Source organism: Acipenser ruthenus, chromosome 15 (genome assembly GCF_902713425.1).
Source record: "Acipenser ruthenus chromosome 15, fAciRut3.2 maternal haplotype, whole genome shotgun sequence".
NCBI lineage: Eukaryota > Metazoa > Chordata > Actinopteri > Acipenseriformes > Acipenseridae > Acipenser > Acipenser ruthenus.
In genome coordinates, this window is record NC_081203.1 from 2,111,071 (window position 1) to 2,131,489 (window position 20,419).

Below are 20,419 nucleotides of genomic sequence, written 5' to 3' on the forward strand. Positions count from 1 at the left end.
GAGTCCAGCTTCTGCGGCACTTCCCCGCACAAAAAGGTAACGCGTCGTTTCCTATAGCTCTGTGCACACGATCATTGCTGTACTCGCTTTGACTTTACAGTTATTGAAAGCCAACAGTAAGTGACCAATTTCTAATTGAAGGTTTTTTTTTTATGTATTTTTTTTAATAATCTTACCTGGCGTATATAATTCTAAAATGTGTTTCAGTATAGTTATTACAGACACATTCACGTGTTCTTATTTATTTATTTATTTATTTATTACAGGATAGCATTTATGTATAGTACTGCTAATCTTTAAATTGATTTGTCAGTAAATATGTATTACACAAAGTCCTGGAATTGCGCCCCCGAGACTGCTGTAACATGAGTAATACATTATTGCTGTTTTCACTGTTATCTGGCAGGCAGCATTGCCTCATAGCAGTATAAGGGTCAATGGAAGATACAGGAACGATGTAGCTTTGAAGTCTTTTCTTTTGTGAAGTTATATTAGGCAACTGCAAACACTACGGGACTGTGTTACAGGCAGAGTGAGTTCTGTATAATAATCAACCCGCTCATCCTTACAATGAAATAATCCACTGACAAGTAAAGTGCCGTTATTGATTCTTATAACGGATAACCCGGTGATCTCAAATAAAACGCTTACGTGGTGAAAAATGGTGTTTATAAAATTAGAGACTAAAAAAAAAATCTGTTTATGGAAACTGGATAAATCGCAATCGCATACTAACACAAGATTGCTAACAGCATGGGATGGTGGGCGGTACTGGCCAATTCGTCGTTTCTTTCTTTTTCAAAAAGCAAGCTTCCCGAAAACCCGTACTCCTTAATAATTGATAACAGTCCCATAGTAAAACGGGGAGATCCCAAGTTTACATGAACGTGTGTCTCTGCAGAGTTATCTCATCGTGTCTTTCACCGGTGTTACCACGAAATGTCCGCTAGGTGGCAGGCGACACAATCTGATTGTGAAAGTGGTTTTCACTGTGTGCAGGTAGACACGGTTCTGCAGGGTGCCATGCGGTTCTGATCCAGTACAGGTGAGAGACTGCACCTTCAGGAAGTTTGCGTGCACGGTCTGTTAATGCTTTGGCTGTTAATGCTTCGTCTTTGAAACGCCTTTGGGGTGCAACGTGTGTACGTATTTGTATTTTGAAATGTTCAATGAAAAGTTTGTCTGACTGGAGCGTTCTATTCACTCGTCATTGATCTGTTGCAATTACATTTAAAGTCACTTTGAGTACCTGACTGCTGTTCTGTTTAAATTAGATAGCACGGTATTTTAAACAAAACAGTCTTCTGAGACAAACGACGGTAAAAACATGACCACTGTGCCGGGAAACTATTCTTAGAATTTTTTTTTTGTCGTCCGTTTTTTCTGTCTCACGCTAAAGGAAATGCCAATGCATTTTTTAATGTAGCATTGCTATTAATTTTAATGAAAGGGTGTACTAGCTTCGTGGCCTCTCCGTATCTGCTTTAATTAAACAATCCATATTGTTCACTTATAATAATAAACAATAAATACATAAATAAGATCGGCTTCAGCGTCCTGTGCAAAAACCCGAGCGATGGAAACCATTCTAGCATTCTGCTGCAACGGAAATTAAGGGCACACACGGTAAACTGAATTAATTTAGTTATTATATTTAAATTAAAATAAAATTAAAACACACACACACAGGGAATGGTGATTAGGGTCACGGGGGACTGCGCTACGTCACACCAAGCGTGACGTCGTCAGGAGATATGAAATCGCAATCTGGTAGACGCTTGAATTAATTACAATACAAGAAAACAGCGAACAATTTCATGGTACGTTGAGAGAGCTGAACTCAAGATGGTTATAAATTAAATTAAAAAAAAATGTAAAAAGTCATTTTTCACTTGTTCCAATTTGCGTACCCTGTTTACCACGGTATATTTCGCACAGTATTATTATTATTATTATTATTATTTTGTGTTGCAGTGTTACCATGGTTATCTGTCAGTTTACCATAGTTTACCCTGGCTCGCCATGTCTAGTCATATTCTTTTCCATACCTCGCTGTTCTTTACTGTGCTTACCTATGCTTCACCATTAATGCTTTGTTAGTTACACTTTGCGTTGCTTTTACTATGGGACACTTTTATAAGGGCACACGACACAAGACCCCGAGTCATTGAAGAGCGCCCTAGAGCCTCGACAGATCTCTCTTCCAGGTCTGTGGGTGTGCTAACAGCTTGTGCTTTAGTTCCTAAGGAAGAGAAGGGAAGTTCAATAGTGATAGGGATGAAACACAGCCTTTAAACATCCAGCAGCACAGGACAGCCCCAAAGTCTGGAGCACGCCTGATGTTCACCAGCGCGGCTGTGTTTGGTTCACCCGACAGTTCGTAGGGTTCCTAGCTTTGTGTTTTTATTTTGCAACGTCCAGCATCTGAATCGCAGCTGCACAGCCAGATTCAGAAAGTTTTCGCTCTTAAATTCTTTTTTCTTCTGTCTTACTTTTTTTTTTACCCTAGTTCTTATGATTTGATTTGTGACACATTCTCTCTCTCTCTCTCTCTCTCTCTCTCTCTCTCGCTGAGCTCACTGAGCTGAGACACAGACCCCCTTTCCCTCTCGCTCTCTCTCTCTCTCTCTCTCTCGGTTACTCTGCCTGCCTTTCTCTCTCTCCCTCTCCCTCTCTCTCTCCTCGCCAGCGGCTAGGAGGTGTGTGGCTGATGGTATGAGGAGCACGGGGTGCAGCGTGCTCGAAAGGGGGCCTGTCACTCACTCTGGAGCAGCCATATGTTTGCTGGCGTGAGCTCCGAGTCCGACGCTGCCAGCAGCATTAGTTTGTGCCAGAAGATATTAGACTGCCAGCAGGACGTCATTAAGGAGGCACGATGATTGATTAAGCGTGAATCCGTGAGCAGGCCACTCTCCAGATCTCTATCAGGAGAAGGAGGGGGGGTGGGGGGTGGGGGGTGGGGGGGGGGGGGGGGGGGGTGGAGAGCCCCCTGCAGATTGGGGGGTGTAATTGCATCAGAAACAGGATGAGCTAGGATGAGCACCGCAAGGGAAACACTTAAGAGCTTTTTTCACATTTGCATTTATTAAAAAAATATTGTTTTTTTTTACAGAAGCAGAGTGATAGAGGGAGGAGAGCGGGTTGTCCTAGTGGTTAGAGCTGAGGGACTGGGAGACGGACAGTGTTGTGCTAGTGGTTAGAGCAGAGGGACTGGGAGACGGACAGGGTTGTCCTAGTGGTTAGAGCAAAAGGTGGGCATTGTTCCTCCTAGCTACTGTCCGGCGCTCTAACCACTAAGCCACTCCGGTGCTTATGTAGACACACCTGTTACCAGGTTCTGAGAAGAAGCAGCTTTGGCATGGCTGGCACTTCTGTAAGGCTATTTCTTTCCCATGAATTGAGTCAGATCCTGGCCCCACAGATTACTGAATTTCTTTTACTCCCCCCCACTCCCCTCTCGCTGTGTCCCCAGAGCCATGCTGTGTGCCGCTCCCTCGTGGAATGACTAATGAAATGGAGCGAGCGCGATCGAGCCCTAGGACTCCACCGCTAATGTTTTGTTTGGTATTAAAATGCGAAAGGCAACTAAACTCCCACTGATTTCAATAAAAACATATGGAATGGGCTCATCAATCAATCCTCACAGCGCTATGATTATCTGGGACTGGAGGGGGTGGGGTGGCACACACACACACACACAGAGCTCTGTCACACCTACACCCTGAGACCACGAGACTGGACTGCACAAGAACACAAGCGATGTGTCTGTGGAGGGACTGAGTGAGTGAGTGAGCGAATGGGAGTGTGTGTGTGCTTGTGTTTTTATAAACTCCTGCACTAAATAAAACACCGGGAGGATCTGCTCTTGGTGAACTGAAGTGATGTCGCTACGTTGTTATATAAGTACGAGACCTTTTGTTTGATTGTTTCATTGTTTCCAGTGCAGTGTTTGGAATAGCAGGCTAATCTCAATGCAGTCCAGGTGCTGTCTAATACAAAACAAGAAGTAGAGAAACGGGGAGCCTTCCCCGACACGTGGACTCGTACAGGGATGCCCATGATAACCGACCCCCTGTATTCATTCACTATCATTTAACTGACCCCCTGTATTCATTCACTCTCATTGAACTGACACCCTGTATTCACTATCATTGAACTGACCCCCTGTATTCATTCACTATCATTGAACTGACCCCCTGTATTCATTCACTATCATTCCAGTGCATGAAGTCAGTGTTGATTTGGATCCTGCTGGGGTTCAGTGGGGTGGAAGCATCAAGCTTCTTTGTCCATAGAGGGTGACATCCCCCAGACCTGTGTAACAGGGCGCAGGCTGAGAGTGACTCAAGCGAGCATCTTAACCACTGTGCAAAAGAGGCCGGCTCACCTGCATTTCTGTGACGACCGCCTGGAAGTGTGCCAACTCCAGCAGAGGTAACACCAAGTTGTGTTGAAGATTGACGCAGTGGGTCTGTATGAGTGACACTTTCTATACTAAATGTATGCCTGCTGTAACACTCCAATCCCCATGTGCACAAACACAGCTTTCTCCCGAGCTGCTGCCGGGCCCAGGGGGAATGTGGCACCGGGCTGCGATGTGTCTGAGTGGCCCCGGGGAATGTAGCAGGCAGGTACAGTGTTTGGAAGAGGAGAGCTGTTCTCAGCCCTGCCGCACTGAGGGATCCTGAAGGCAGGGTCTGACCTCACCACGTCAGGGAAGGAAAGGACAGTCCCACACCCGAGCGCTAGCCTCGTTCCCACGCCTCGCACAGACAATCACAGGGCTGCAGCCAGGCACCTCCGGAATGTCGGCTTGGAACTTGGAACTTGGAACAGAAAAAAAAAATCTCATCAGAATGTACAAGATACTTGGAGTTTTCGATTGCAAGAGTCACCCAACCCGGTTCTCCTCTGCCCTGATTGGGTTTCCATCAGAACGGGGGCTAGGGGAGAGGTTTGGAAACTTGAACAAAACCAAGCACGCCAGTAACAGTCAGCCTCCCTCCCTCCACCAGCACCCCTCCTCCTCTCCCCTCGCCCCTCTCCCTCCCTGTCAGTTCCTCGCGAGCCTCCATCGGGAAGCGTGTCACGTTGGAGTCTCTCCCTCGCTGCCCCTGTCACTCAGCTTCCTGCAGGGAGGGGGTGCTGTGCTGGAACACACCAGCTGTCCCCGAGAGAGCGCGCAGGGACCCCCGCTGCTGGAGCACAGGCAGGAGGGGAGAGAACACTAGGATAACATGTCACGTATGAGAGATCGAGAGACAGAGAAAAGGGAATAATTCACTTTTCTTGAACAGTTGGAGGCTTCACTTGTTATGAGCGATTTACTTTTTGAATGGTTCGGGGATGGCACAAAGATCAGTCACTGCTTCGATCAATTTAATAGATGGTTTTAAACATGAAATCGTTTGTCATGTGCCCTACGCTTCACTTGTCCACATGGTGTGTGTGTGTGTGTGTCTCTCAGCTGTACCAGGGAAACAGACACAACTTGACTAGACCAAAGAAGGTGCTAACTATTCTCCACCTCAAGGTGGCAGTGTTGGCCAATTGAATTCCCTGCTACAATCACATACTTGTAAATGTATGTTACTTTTTTCATTCTTTCAAAGCCACAGACAGGTGTATAGGACAGTTACCTCCACCTGCCAGGCGTCTATCACAGTCTGGTAAAGCTCACCCTGCAGTGCGTCTGGGATGTGGCCCCGATATCGTGTTCTTTTGAGTATAAGGCAGCTGAACCCATTTCATGTAATTGGTTACCTTGTTCTGTAGTCAGTCAGTGCTGGGAGGAGTGCTTAAACACCTTAGAATGATTTGAACTTTTTCTGTTTTTAAAAGAATACAAATAACAGGTTTAATCTGTTTTAAGAGGAGAGGAGAGGAGAGTGTGATTGATCTCCTGCAGCTGTAATCCCAGCTTTCGGTTTTATTGATTCCGGGGGCGCTGACAGCGCAGGACTCCAAAATCCTGAAAGTGTCGTCTGTAGCGGGGCTGGTGCTTACAGAGCAGCTGAGTAAACAAAAGCAGCTTTTCTGAGACAAGTGGTCAGGCACTGAACACTGCTGCAGTGTGCATGTGAGCCTGTGTTATTAACAATAGAGGAGAAAGAACATAAGAGTGGAGGAATCTGGATTCAATCCATTTTTATACCTCCTGCTAGTAATAGCAATGTTATCACTGGTTCCCCCTGGGATCTTTCGGTTCTTTGTATTTAATACTTGCATATATACCGAGCATCAAAAGAAACTTATCACTTTTAAAACATATTTATTTTTTGAAAAAAAATAAGGTATATAAATGATGGACTTTGACGAAATGTTTTTGGTTTCTTTTTAATCACTCGATCATTCATCCTTGACCATGACACGCTTGAGTGACTATGACTGAAGCATATGCACTTAATCACCTAATTAGTGAGACAGTTGATTGGACTCTGGATATGATTTCAGCTGTTGAATTGCAAGCTTGAATAAAAGCAATAAAGAAAATCACAGAAAAAAAACAATATGCCACGTCTGTCAAGAGAGCAGCGCCTTCGTGCGATCGGCATGTTGGAGGCTGGACTAGGGCAGCGTGCTGTGGCTCGCCGTCTTGGGTGCTCACAGCCGGCGATTTCAAACCTGGCGAGACGGTATAACCAGACACACTCTGTCAATGACAGGCCACGAACCGGGAGACCAAGAGTCACACCACCAGCCCGAGATCGACAGATCATTCTGCAGCATCTTCGTGATGTCAATTGTTAATCAGCACAATAAAAAGCCACTGCACCTGATCTAAAACAGAGTGTGTCATTTTTCAATCACATCTAGTGAATTTTATTCAAATATAAGTGATAAGTTTCTTTTGATGCTCAAATATAAGTGATCTGTTTCTTTGATGCTCAGTATATTTGAATAGTTGTAATGTTGCTGCAGCTGCTTCCTGCTACAGTCACTTTGCATGCTGTAGTTCAATAGTATCACTCCAATGGTCCAGCTGCAGCCATGTGACTTGAACCTTTTTCAGGAACAGCTGCTTGAAACCTGGTTCCAGGAGAGCTAGTGTGAGGCAACTGTGCTCTCTCAAACCCCAAGTCTCCCCTGGTGTGCCGTGCAGGGGCATGGAACTTCAAGTGGCTTTGTGTTCTCTCAGCTTTATAGCAAAGGTACCAGGATGCCCCATCTATACTGCTGTAGGTGAAGAAGCCAAAGATTCTCAGCAATAAAAGGGGGGCCGGCAATAATAATAATAATAATAATAATAATAAAGTGGACACCCTGGGCAGCAGTAGGAACTGTTTATCTATGTAGTTTTGTCTGTAGTTTGAAGTCTCTGCATATTACAGGTGGACGTGTGAAATACAGGCAGAGATGGGTCGTGGAGGGGGCAGTTTATGGTCAGTAAATGGATTTTCCAAGCTCGGCTGGCACTGCTTTCAGGATGTGAAAGGGGAGCGAGCCTGTGCTGGGAGAGAACAGAGCCGGCTCTGTGTGTCAGCCAGCGGGGAATGCAGCGGGCTCCGACACTATTTTCATTTAATTAAATTTCCTCCGAAATTAAAGAAATCTTGCAGTCGCTAAGTTCCAGCACTCCGCAGCAGCGCTCCGCAGAACAAATCCCTACATTTCCTGAACAGACCCGGGCAGCGACAGCAACCAGAGAGCCAGCCTGTATGCACACATCCAGATGGACTATTAACCCACTGTGAGTCCCTACTGTGCACTGAATTCTCTATACTGTACTGTATTGAATGTACTGGCTCTCAGATCCTCAGCACTGAGTTCTTTATACTGTACTGTATTGAGCGTGCTGGCTCTCAGATCCTCAGCACTGAGTTCTTTATACTGTACTGTATTGAGCGTGCTGGCTCTCAGATCCTCAGCACTGAGTTCTCTATACTGTACCGTATTGAATGTGCTGGCTCTCAGATCCCCAGTACTGAGTTCTTTATACTGTACTGTATTGAGTGTGCTGGCTCTCAGATCCCCAGCACTGAGTTCTCTATACTGTACTGTATTGAATCTGCTGGCTCTCAGATCATCAGCACTGAGTTCTTTATACTGTACTGTATTGAATGTGCTGGCTCTCAGATCCCCAGCACTGAGTTCTCTATACTGTACTGTATTGAATGTGCTGGCTCTCAGATCATCAGCACTGAGTTCTCTATACTGTACTGTATTGAATGTGCTGGCTCTCAGATCCACAGCACTGAGTTCTCTATACTGTACTGTATTGAATGTGCTGGCTCTCAGATCCACAGCACTGAGTTCTCTATACTGTACTGTATTGAATGTGCTGGCTCTCAGATCCACAGCACTGAGTTCTCTATACTGTACTGTATTGAATGTGCTGGCTCTCAGATCCCCAGTACTGAGTTCTATATACTGTACTGTATTGAGTGTGCTGGCTCTCAGATCCACAGCACTGAGTTCTCTATACTGTACTGTATTGAGTGTGCTGGCTCTCAGATCCACAGCACTGAGTTCTCTATACTGTACTGTATTGAGTGTGCTGGCTCTCAGATACCCAGTATTGAGTTCTCTGTATTTTACTGTATTCAGTTTTCTTTGCTCACATACTTTCAGTACTGAGTTCTGTGTGGTGCGTTTCCCTGCAGGGCATGCACAGTAATCATTTAGAGACACAGACTGTGGGGAAGCCTGCGGTCCGCTCCACCCCCTCCTCTCTCCCCCGCACTTTCAGCTGGCTGCAGTTGTATTTTGCTGAGATCGCAGTAACGCCAGAGAAGCCGAGCCGCGAGTCCCTTGCAGTCCCCACCCTTCACTCCAAGCCCCTGCGGTTTAGAAATATATCTTTTTTCATGTTTTTAATTTCCTGTCATAAAAGACAAAAAAAAAGAAGAGGTTTGGCAAGCGAGCCGCGCTGTGCAGAGAGATCGACTGAACCAGCGCCCCCGTCACGTGGGATTTGAATACGCGCTTCATTTATCCAGCCGTGGAGATTCCACTGGTCAGTCAGAGAGACAGGCCAGGACTCCAGCACAGCCCCCGTGCCCCTGGGTTATAGAGCCAGCAGGGCCAAGTGTTCCAGAGACAAAGCTGCTTCCACTGTGGCAGGGGCGGTGATGTCTTTCTTGTAAACTACCTTTGCGAAAAATGTGCTAAGATTTGGTGCCACCGTTTTTCCAATCTGCCTATTTTGAAGCAAACACAAAATCTAAGGCAGTTTTTTTTTTAACATTATAAAATGTTCCCGCACCTGATCTGTCCCTGCAGGGTGATTTTTGGTTTTACATGCCTCTTAGATAATTGTGCTTTACACTTGCGCAGCGTTTCAGTGCAGGTTGCCGGGCTCGTTTTTAGTGCATCAGTCGGCCAGGCTGGAATGGCAGGCAGTGGCTGTGCAGACCAGAACCGAGGCACGCTCTCTCCTCTCCCTTGCAGAGCTGTGAGAGGAAGCTCTCCTGACGTCTGCCCGGAACCAGAGCCAACGCCTCTCGCCCATCCCGACTTCACAAAAAAACAAAACCGCTGGTCGTGCAGTTCCGCCAGCTTGCTGTCCACTTACGAGCTTAGGGGCAAAGCAGACCCCCAGCAGTCAGCTTTCAAACCCGTGAGCGATTCTGTTTTTTAAATCTCCCTTTCCTCCACAGAGCGTTTTTAAAGTCAGGGAAGGCGGTAATATTGTTTTTTTTTCTGTTAAAGTCCTGCTGAGCCAGAGATGGTGAAATTTAGGAAATGTCAGTTTATCTGTAAACCTCTCCTGGGCACCGCCACCAATTGAGCATGAAAGATTTGATCAGGGAATCTTTTGAAATTACAGGTTTTAGAGGCTGTTCAATCTCTCTCTGATTGTCGCCACTAGCGTTTTTGTCCCACCCCCTCCCTCCCCTTGCTTGTTCAAAGTGCTGTCACTCAGCCGCACTGACCTCCTTGCCTGATAGATACAGCTTGTACCGCAGCATGGAGCTGTGGACACTGCGATCGCTCAGTTTCCTTCTGAACGTTGAAGGCTGACCACTGGAGGCTCCTGGATTCAGAAGTCACTGGACAAAGTGGACAAGCTTTGCCGGTCTCTGTAACTTCTGAATTTATTCAGCAATACATATCCTCCCATCTGCGGAAATGTTAATTCTCACTAGCAGTCTCGCTCTTAAAAGAAATGACCCTGCATTTTAATGGCATATTAAGTGCGTGAATCGTAATCTAGAAATGCTAAAAGGAACCTAACAAATTCAATGACGGACGTTTGGACTAGAAGTCTTTTTCAGTGTCTTCAAAGCTCTCCAAACTGCCTTCTACTCCAGAGGTTTGTCGAGTTTCTTTTAGGGTTTCTGGATTCAGCGCTTGTCTGTGTTTTAATAGGGGAGGATGCCTGTACAGTGAAGGCAGCCCTACGGAAGATCAGACAGACATCATGTAATCAAAAAATAATAATACTACAAAATGATATCGTAAAAGTCTACCGGAAGCCATAATAGTAGTACAGTATTTCATGTTAGATTTTGACATGTCACATTTTGTCAGTATATGGGAAAACTACAAAGCGGTATGTAATTCAATATGCTAACTTAACATTATTCAGCAGGTTTCATTCGACTATGAAGCACAATGAATGAATTCTGTAGGGTGATACAAAACTTTTGCCCATAGCTGCGTGATACAGCATCATTTTCAGTGTGCAACCGAATCAGGGCCACTGTGCAAAACTTTTGTCCATTGCTGTACATGAGTTTCTCTCCTGTGTTTGCTTGCTGTCTCTCCCTCTCTCCCCCCCCTCCCTCCCTCTCTCACGACAGTGCTGGGTAAACAGAGTGAATTTACAGTGCTCGAATGTTGTCGTAAGGCTCATTAGGCAGGACGGAGCCCATAAAGATCACAGTTGTTTGTTTTACAGTCCCGGGGAGAGTATAAAGCTGCGTGGGGTGACAGTTATAGCGCTGTAACTACAGGACCTCCTGGATCTGCAGGCCAGACTGCGCTGCACGGCACAGGGGGGAGGGAGTGGGGGGGGCGTCATTAACCACACTGAGAGAGCGAGGGGAGGCAAGGGACCCGACCGTCCCTTTACAAGGAAGTAAAAGATATCAACGGGTCTGTCCAGGACGGCAGTAAATACAACTGGAGTTTCTTATCTCGTAATGAAAAAAATGACTTAATCAGAAGCAATGATAGCGAGTAATACAGCATAACACAAACACACACACACACAAACACATACACACAACCACACACAGACAGACACGCACACACATGCATGCATGCACACACACACTCACGCACACACACAGAGACACAGACACACACACACACAGACTCGCACACACACTCGCACACAATCACACACACACACACACCCACAATATGACATCAGACTTGCTATGATAATAGAAGCAAGACCTCTAGTTGAAGCTGGGCAGTGCTGGATTGAAGTCGACCTCTCAGGCTGACAGAGAGCTCTGTTCCCCAGTTTAGACAAATCCCTGTCCTGTGACAGACAGCTTGCTGTTGTGCTGCACCTGGCCTGTGGACAGACAGACAGATGAACGGATGGTGTGCATTTCAGAGAGTGGCACAGAGAGACAGGGAGGTGTGTAGCCGACTGATTGAAGCAGAGAGGCTGACAGATCAGAGACCAGACTGGGGAGGGAGGGTCCTGTCGGTTTAACCGAAGGCTAATTATTCTATGTGTTTGATATAAATCAGAGTGCTCTCCCCCTCCAATCAAAGCAGCACACAGCCAGCTGCAGCAGGAGGTATTTCATGTACATCTGCTTCCTTTCTGTTCCGCTAGCCTTGCAAGGGGGCTTAGCGCCTCTATAACTGTACTGTACCTCTGGGCTGCATAGCTGTTTAACCCTCCTGTTATATTCACAATGTAGGGACCTCTGTTATGTTTCAGCTCATATTGCACATTGCAGTCCTGAATATCAGTTTGGATCAGTACTCTTGGGATCCGTACCCTCCAGCTAACTAAAGTAACCCAGTTGCCTGTTTCCAGTGCTGCATTTTCAGTTGCTGGTGGTATGAACGGATCTGCATATCTGTGGTCCCAGGACCCACTGTGATGACACTGGAATCTGACAGCCGACCTTGATTCATGCGTGGAGATGCTGCCCATGTTATATTCCCATCGTTTGACTTGAGAAGCAATGGGCTGGTGGGGAAAGTTTGATTTTTTCCACCTCTTCCCTTTTGAGGTTGAGTGAGAAACCACGGCATCTTCAGAGTCGGCATCTTCCTGGGACTCAGGATTCCTTTGACTCTGGATCAGCATCATTCCTGTCTGCAGTTTCTGACACGTCCTCTTCCACTTCACTGCCTCTGTTCTTCAGCTGCTCATTTTTGAACCTCTATCAGAGAGTTGCTGTTACTTGAGATCTGTAGCAACCTTGTTAATAATACAATTATTATTATAATACAAGATCAGTTCTAAAATAAACATCTCAAAGCTCTTGTTTTCTGTTTAGAAGTTCGGTACCCCAACCTAGGAAAAGTCATACAATATTATAGAGGGGAGAAAACATCTGAGCTCAATGGAAACCAGTGTCGGGTCAGACCAGAAACATAATGGTTAAGAGGGCTGGTTTAGCCCATGCAAGCCAATGAGGCAATCAACAATCTCCCTGCAATTATCTCATCAGCTATCATTTCGTTCGTCGCTTGCTTTAGATTCGAAAATGTTTCACCTGCTTTCAATTCTGACCTACGCGTTTATCCAAAGAGCTTTTGAAACTGGGCTGCTCAAAATGTTAACCCCTCCCCCTCCCTTCCTTTTGAAAGGGACAGTGTGAGTCCGAGGTTAAAAATAAAATTGATCGTCAATTTGGACGGTGTTTATCAGAAGCAGCGGTTGGTGTCTGTTGTCTGTTATTTTCTGAAAGAGAGACAGTCAGTCAGCCCTCCCCCGGCTCTACAATAGTGAGAGCTGGCAAGCTGCACCGTGCCGTGGTGCTGCAGAGCTAGTTTGCTGCCTCTATTACGCTCCCAGCGTGAGGCTGTGCGAGTGAGGGGATGAAATTGCTCAGAATTTGCTGGTAATTGAAAATACCTGCCGTGCACCCCTCCCTCCCCTAGCTGTAGCACCGAGTCCTTTGTTCCTCTTGCCCCTCTTTCAATCCTCCCCCATCCCTGTCCCCAATTGAAATGAACAATTGAGTCCCAATTACAGCCCTGGATTGAACTGGTCCTCTATACCTTTTTTTTGTGTGTGTCTCAAACACAATTGAAGCCATTGAATGAAGATGCCAGTCTACTTTCTCTTTACCCCCAGCAGGGGGGGGGGGCAGTTTGGAGAGAAAGAAAGAAAGAGAGAGTAAGGGAGGGGGGGGACGAGATGCATAGAAAGCCATCATCGATCTCTCTCTCTTTCATTTTCTTTCCCACTTTTTTTTCACAGCAAGTCGTAAACGGTTTGAGGATGGAAACAAAAAATGTTTTCCCTTTTTTGTGTTTTAAACAAAAAAAGATTGTATTTCTGGTAACGGAGGCACAGTGTGCTGGAGATAACTGAATAAACTGCTGAGCTGATAAGTGTGTGTGTGTGTGTGTGTGTGTGTGTATCTCCCTCGCTGTACAGCAGCCCATTTTACCTTCAACAGTAAAACCTCTTCTATCTCACTCCCTCCATTTAACCCTCAAATGAGGACTAAATGCTCGACCCCACATATAACCGGTATAGTGTTTTCCTATCGGAAGCAGGTGTGTGCTATCCCAGCAGGCATGAGCGTGCACTGGATCCCCCTTCAGCTGCATGAATATGTTCGAATCGGGTTTGTCGCGTGTTAGCTCGTATGGCTTTGTCCGTACTCGCCTTGCCACGGTATGCTGTGGATGACATTGTTTAAGTGCATCGTGGCCCGTGTGTGTTGGCGTGGGTTACCCTGTATTAGGAGCCCATGCATTAGTCTTGTCTTGATGCATGTTGATCTCTGCGTGTGTCCTGGCCCTGGCGTGTGGCAGCCGGCAGTGCGGTCCCTGGATCTCACCCTAACCCTAACCCTAACCCTGGATCTCACCCTAACCCTAACCCTGGATCTCCTGATCTCCAGACAGAGAGGAGCAGAGAGATCAGCTGTGTGTCAGCCAGCAATTACCTTCTGTACCCTTCTAATAATCCCTCGCTCGTTATACTGGAGCAGACGTTAATTATGCAAAGCAAGCCGTGCTCATTTAGAGGAGGGGGGGGGGGGAACGCCCTGAAAACGAGCCTCCGCAGGCGTTAGGGTTTCAAGACCTGCGCACCCCGATTGTAACCCCCCCAGCCTCATCCTCACCCCCCCCACACACACACACACACACACTCAGACCCATAGCCTTGGCTTCTGGTAATGAAGTACAAATTGAATTGGGCTGTGCAGAGATACTCGGAGCGTGGAGTGTGTAATGGGAGCCAGCAGCACTTAATTACAGACTTAATTACAATAAAAAATTCAGCTTTTTATTTATTTCTTTTTGGTTCTCTCTCTCTCTCTCTGTCATATCCTGGAGAACTTCAGTTACCATCCTTTGTTGATCAGCGTTTTAAGTGCTGGCATCAGCTAAAGTTTTTTAAATAGAAACACTAACGGAGGGGGGGGGAGCAGCTTTTTATGGAGACTATAGGGGAATATCAGTTACTTCCCAGGCTGGATGCTTCTGTAGAAGGATCATGGGAACTGCTTTGGAAGAGGGAGATGCAGCTTTGCTCTAAGGCAGGATATGTGTGCGTGCAGAAAAAGGATGTGCTGCATGTGGCAGGTGTGTGTAATGTTGTGTCCGGCCCCTGTGGAGCTCGGTGCAGGATGGAGGTGCGAGAGCTGGAAATGGTCCTCTCTGATCTGGTGATTGGAGCCCAGCATGGTGAATCGCATAGCAGGGCTCCCTGTGGGGTTTAACTGAGACAGGGCCAGCCACACAATAGATATAATGGCAGAGGAAGTGGCTGTTATTTCTAACAGATAAGATGACCATTGACAGTGAAGGCGGGGGGGGGGGGGTAGGGCTTTGGGATTCTTACATTGAAAACCTGAAGTCCGTTCCCCCCCCTCCCTCATGCTGTTTAGTCTCACACTCAAGGTCATTTTCAACAGTATAGTCTTCTCTCGTTCTCTTCCTTTCTCTTTCTCTTCCTCCTTTCCTCTCTCTTTCTCTTCCTCCCTCCATCTCTCTCTCTTCCTTCCCCTGTCCCTCTCCCTCTTCCTCCCTCCCTCCATCCCTCTCTCTCTCTCTCCCTCTTCTTCCCTCCCTCCCTCCGTCCCTCTCTCTCATTCTCCCTCCATCCCTCTGTCTCTCTCTCTCTCTCTCTCTCCTTCCCTCTCTCTTGACTCAGGTTCCCCGCAGTGGGCTGACAGCGCTGGGTGGTCTTGGGCGTGTTTTTAGGGGGTCCTTGGAGTGGGAGATGAGTAAACAGTCTCATTGGCTGACATTTCCTATTTCTGCCTCCTTCCTGTCTCTCTACCTCCTGACCCTCCTTTATCACTCGCTCTCTCTCTCTCTATCCCCTTGCTTTCTTTTGCACTCTTCTCCTCTGTCTTTTTTTTTCTCCCCCTCTCTCTGATAGAGATGTTTCCAGCCCCGGCTCTCTGTCTGTCTCTGGGCAGGCAGGTTTGTTTTGGCCTGGCTGACAGTGCTGCACAGCTGCCTCTGGTTAGCTGGGAGGAAATTGTTTTTTAAGGGCAGATCTCCTCCTCCCTGCTGGGTAGAGAGCTCTAAGACAAGGGGGCTGAGTCACCTCCTTTAAGTGGGACAGAGGGGAGAGCATGAAAAAAGCAATATTGAGGCTAAATTCACATCCCTTTCAAGGTGTTATTGTTTATTTTTTATTGTATTTGGCACCACCTGGTGGTCAAGTGTTGTAAGTAGCATTGGCATCAAAGAACAGCCTTTGGTAAAAATGGTAGGAGGTTCATTGAATATGATCTCAACATACAGAACACCCTCACTATAACAGCCTTCATTAACTAACAGAAAAAAAAGTTAGTGTAAACACACACTGTTAGCATCCCGGTCTGCCACCTCCACATTGAAGTCAACTGTTTTGTCTTAAAAAGTCTTAAGTGTGCGCTGTGTAACTATGCTTCTGGAATGAAAATCATTTTATGTTGCATCAAAGCTGAAAACTATATTGATAGTTTGAAAAAAGGAGTAACGCGGGCATGCCTCTGTCGTGAATATAGATAGATGCGGCAAAGGAAAATTATTTAAAGAAAAAAACTTGAGGATGTGATGAAGTTTTCATGTCAGGGTGATTTGGAATAAACGCTCAGTTTGGGATTCTTGCATGCTGGGTTAAGATTTGCTGCACTTTGAAACGATTCATGACAGATTGATTTTGAATAAATGTTCAGCTTCGGTTCGGGATTTGTGCTTTTTCTGTACTGCGTTTTAATTCTTTAATGAATAGGATAAAGCAAAGGCAGAATACTGCATACATGAGACAGACAGGTACGTGTAATTCTACTTGTGTTCACAATCTCATCTCAGTGACTTACTCCCACAGTTTATCGTTTATTTTGATTGTCCTTTAGAAACGTCACACTGACATATTTACTTAAACAGAGAGAAATGCTTAGCCAAAACTTGGTACGGACATTCTTCAGCACAGGTTATTATGGGGGTAGATGGGGAGCAACCTGTCTGCCTGTCATTTTGAAATCTATTTATTCGTTGTGTACCAGTGGTGGTGGAAGCATGTTAAATGAGCCACAAAAGGTTTTCTCTGGGGGGGGGGGGGGGTCTTTACCCCCTGTGCAGCGGAGAGCTAGTGGGGGTGTCCCTGTGGTCAGTCAGGGGTTAACACTCCCTGCCTCTCCCGTTGTCTGGGCCGGGGCTGCGAGGGTTAACTGCGTTGGCTCCCTGCGGCCGGTGGAATGAAACCAGATGGACTAATTTACAGCCAATTAGCCACAGCTCTGTAAGTAGAGCCTCACCTGCACAATTAAATCTTTTATTAAAACCTCCAGCTCTGCATTGCATGACACAGGGAGCGTTCTGCAAGCAAGCAACTCATTCTCTCCCAGATGGGAAGCCTAATGCTGCGAGACTGGGCTGGAGAGGTCTTGACACACACACACACACACACACACGCTCCCAGAGAGGAGACGCATTGCAGGGAGGGTATACAGCACTGCATTAGTGATGCACACAGGTGTACAGACTGCTATGCAGTACGCTGTTATTAATAGACAGCAACACCTTTTACCTACAAAGATGTATAATATATATAGATAGATAATCTGTGTTGCTTTGACTGTGAGTGTAGAAGCTGGTCTTCACTCCCTGCCATAGATATGTGTAATGTAGGCTAGATGGTCAGCCAAAGCATCTTCGTATTGGACAACGCCATCTAGTGCGCAGCAGCAAAAGCGCCAGCGAAACAAAAACGAAACGTGATCCAAAGTGGTAGGTCACTAGATGGCAGGTGAACTGATGATAGCAGCTCCTGATCTCGCAGTCACTTTAACAGAAACGAATCAAGAAAGAAAATCCAATAAAACAGCCCTCCAGAGTGATTGCAAACACTTGATAATATTCAGACGTGGAAGAGGGGGAGGGGAATGCACTGCACCCTTGATCAGACAGACAGAACGGGGGGAGGCGGGGGGCGAGCGAGTGTAAAAGGGGGATACGACGCTGTGTTGGAATGTTGCAGGAAATTTGGGGATTAGCAGTAATGTCTGATGTGCCATTCCAGTTTGGGACAGGCTTGTGAAGGAGGAGTGTGTGCGAGCGTACGTCCATAATTCACTGAATCCTTTCAGATTTGGTTTTTGTTCCTAATCAAAACCATCTGCTCTTTTGCTCCCCCTTCCCTCTATAGAAAGCACAGAGATCATCCTTGCCTGTTCAACGTGCTCCAGTTACACTGACACCTCGGCACTGTCCTCTCCTTGCTTTCTTCATGTTGCCAGTATTAACTGAGGTGAATAATCTCTCGCTCTGTGATGGTTCGTTTCACCTGGTGCAGATACAGCCCCGCCCCCGCCCCACAGACACCTGTGTGCTTCAGGTACCAGTATTCCAATCTCTGTCAGCTCTCGCATAACCTGTATGTCAAAAAATATACCTGTGAACACCTCTCCAAGCAAAAACTGTACGTTGCGGGATTGCACTGGTCCCTGTAAAGCAGAAACCTGGGACAAGCTGTTAAGAAAAAGCTTTGAAAGGTTGCTTTCCTTTGAATGTCCCGGGCACATCAGTTACCCAGCTACCCTGTGAGCCGTGAGGAGGCTGTTCTGGAATAGTTAGTCAGCATAAGAAATCTAGCAGCAGTAACAATAGAGAATCATGCATCATCAAGGGGTTCTGTAACATAAAACCAAGAGAGCCACCCTTCACTGGTCAAGTAAGTTGGGGTCGGAATCCTATTTAAGGTGGATTGCATCGGAATCCTATTTTAAGGTGGTTTGTCTGGATTCTATTTTAAGGCACTGTGCCCTGGGGTGGGGTCTCAATCTTTTGTCTGGAACACGATTTGAACCCTTGCCTATTAATCCTTGCCTTTCATGCACGGTCTTTCTGAGCTGCCTTAATCTGCTGTATTGTTTCCTGTGGATGAGTGAACCCGTGCAAGCTAATTGTAACAGCTGCTATCTCGAGTTGCTGCCCCTTCCACACCTCCTACTCTACTCCCCCTCGGAAATCTGCAGTCTCTGGGGTTCCTATCCAGGAAAGAGAAATCTAATTGAATTGGTTGTGAATTAGCAGGGAGTCTCCACGGGGTGGGTGCCCAGTGCACGTTGCAACTTGCATTTGGTTCTGACTGGACCGTTCCCATATTTAATTATCTTAAAGGCGTGCTGACAAATAATAATGCTAATCTCTTACTAGAGTAACATTATTATTATTATGCTGAGAATCATTTGGCATAAAGTTCAGATACAGCACGTAGATAAACTGCTGCATCCTGGCACCTTTGCTGTAAGCCACACATGGTTAGAAACCAAGAGATCTTCAATGCAATAAGAGTGGCCAATGATGACATTGCTGTAATAGGAAAGACCTTGGCTGGCCTCTTTTAAAGGTATAATTACCATGCTTCGAAGACACCAGGGTTACTCTGACACCTGTCCTGCTACAAGACTCTGTGTTCACTTCCTGTGTTACAGTTAATGGTGCCCCACCAAGCTGTAAACTCCAGGCTGCACCTTGGAAACGGTGCGGCTTCCTGCTAAAGGAATAGGGAACCAGCTGCCACGGCAGAGGGACTATCTGGACAAGAAACAGAGACCGCGAAACAGGTAAGATGGCATCAGGAGACTTTATTGACAAGTCCCCGTTTAAAAGGATGCTAAGGCTTATGAAAGCTACATTGTAATCTGTTATGCTGAGCTTTAGACAGTCAGGTAAAGGGAAGTAATTGATGTGTTTGAGAGATCTGTAACTCTTTGTGTGGGGAGGAGGGGGGGGGTTGTTTTTTTTTACTTTCTCTCTCCAGTTTTTTTTCCTCTCCTTTCATTTCAATTTTCCACTCGGCGCCCCCGACGCGCTGCTGATAATGATGGCACAGTTTAATTTCAGTGCACTTCATTCAAATGGCATCTAATTGCCCCTGCAATGCTGATCAGCGCATGCCATCCCAACTAGAGCAGAAAGACGAGGCAATCTTCGTGTTGCAACGAGCGCTGGGAATTGAGAACGCAATCCAGACGCGGCTCCCGGAGAGATCCCTGTTCCAGATGGCTCGCATTTAGAATGGGGAGGGGCGGATTGCTGGTAAATAGGGGTGGCGTGAACCCCCAAACAACCACTTTACAGATAACACCCCACTCTTTTTAAGGTGGCAGTAAAACCAGGCTGGCTAACTCTCAAACAAGTCCTCTCTGAGCCTGACATCCTTATAAACAAGATGTTGCTCCGAGGAGAAATATCTTTAAATAGTAAATACGTAAATAGTAAATAAGCTGCCAAGTACCTTTGTGATGATGACAGAAGTGGCAGGTTACAACTAAACCAGGCTAAAGTTTTGCTAAACTTTACTAAACTATAAAAATAGCTAGGAGATGGAACAGGTGACCAGGGTATTCTTAAACAGACACAGCCCGGCACCCCCATGCTCCATGCTTGACTATATTGACTCTGTGTTCACAAACATGCAAGGACAGTTTATGAATAAGCAGCGTTTAACCTAAGAGAATTTTAGAATTACAATTCTAAAATGAATAAGAAACCACACAAGACTACTTGCAAGTTTCTAAGTTAAAAGTCTTGGTTGTTTGTATCTGGAGTGGTCATTTTATTGCAGCACTCCACTAGCGATCACCAATCAACAATTTAGACCCCTATCGCAGTGCAGTGGGGTCCGGCTGTCTCTGTGTTCCAAAGTGGTGCCCAATTATTGCAGAATGAGCAAATAGTTTAATTGCGCTGAAGTAAGTGGATGCTTTTCAGAGATGGGAGACTCCGTGTATGTGCCGAGAGGGTATTATTAGGAGTGCTATTATTATAATTCACTGGCAGTCAGGCAGACACCTCCCCTGCTCTGTCGCTGTTA

General features: G+C 46.3%; 1 long non-coding RNA gene across 2 annotated transcripts in view; it reads left to right on the forward strand.

Moving 5' to 3' along the window:
• Positions 1-730: 730 nt before the first annotated feature.
• The window catches only part of LOC131697508 (uncharacterized), a 32,200-nt gene continuing 12,511 nt past the window's right edge, over positions 731-20,419 (forward strand). The window contains exons 1-2 of one of the 2 annotated variants that reach the window (XR_009307326.1): positions 731-1,045; positions 19,035-19,166. This is a non-coding gene — a long non-coding RNA (uncharacterized LOC131697508). Of the gene's footprint in view, positions 1,046-17,755; positions 17,936-19,034; positions 19,167-20,419 lie in introns of those variants that run through there. The other variant, XR_009307327.1, reaches the window with a different exon arrangement.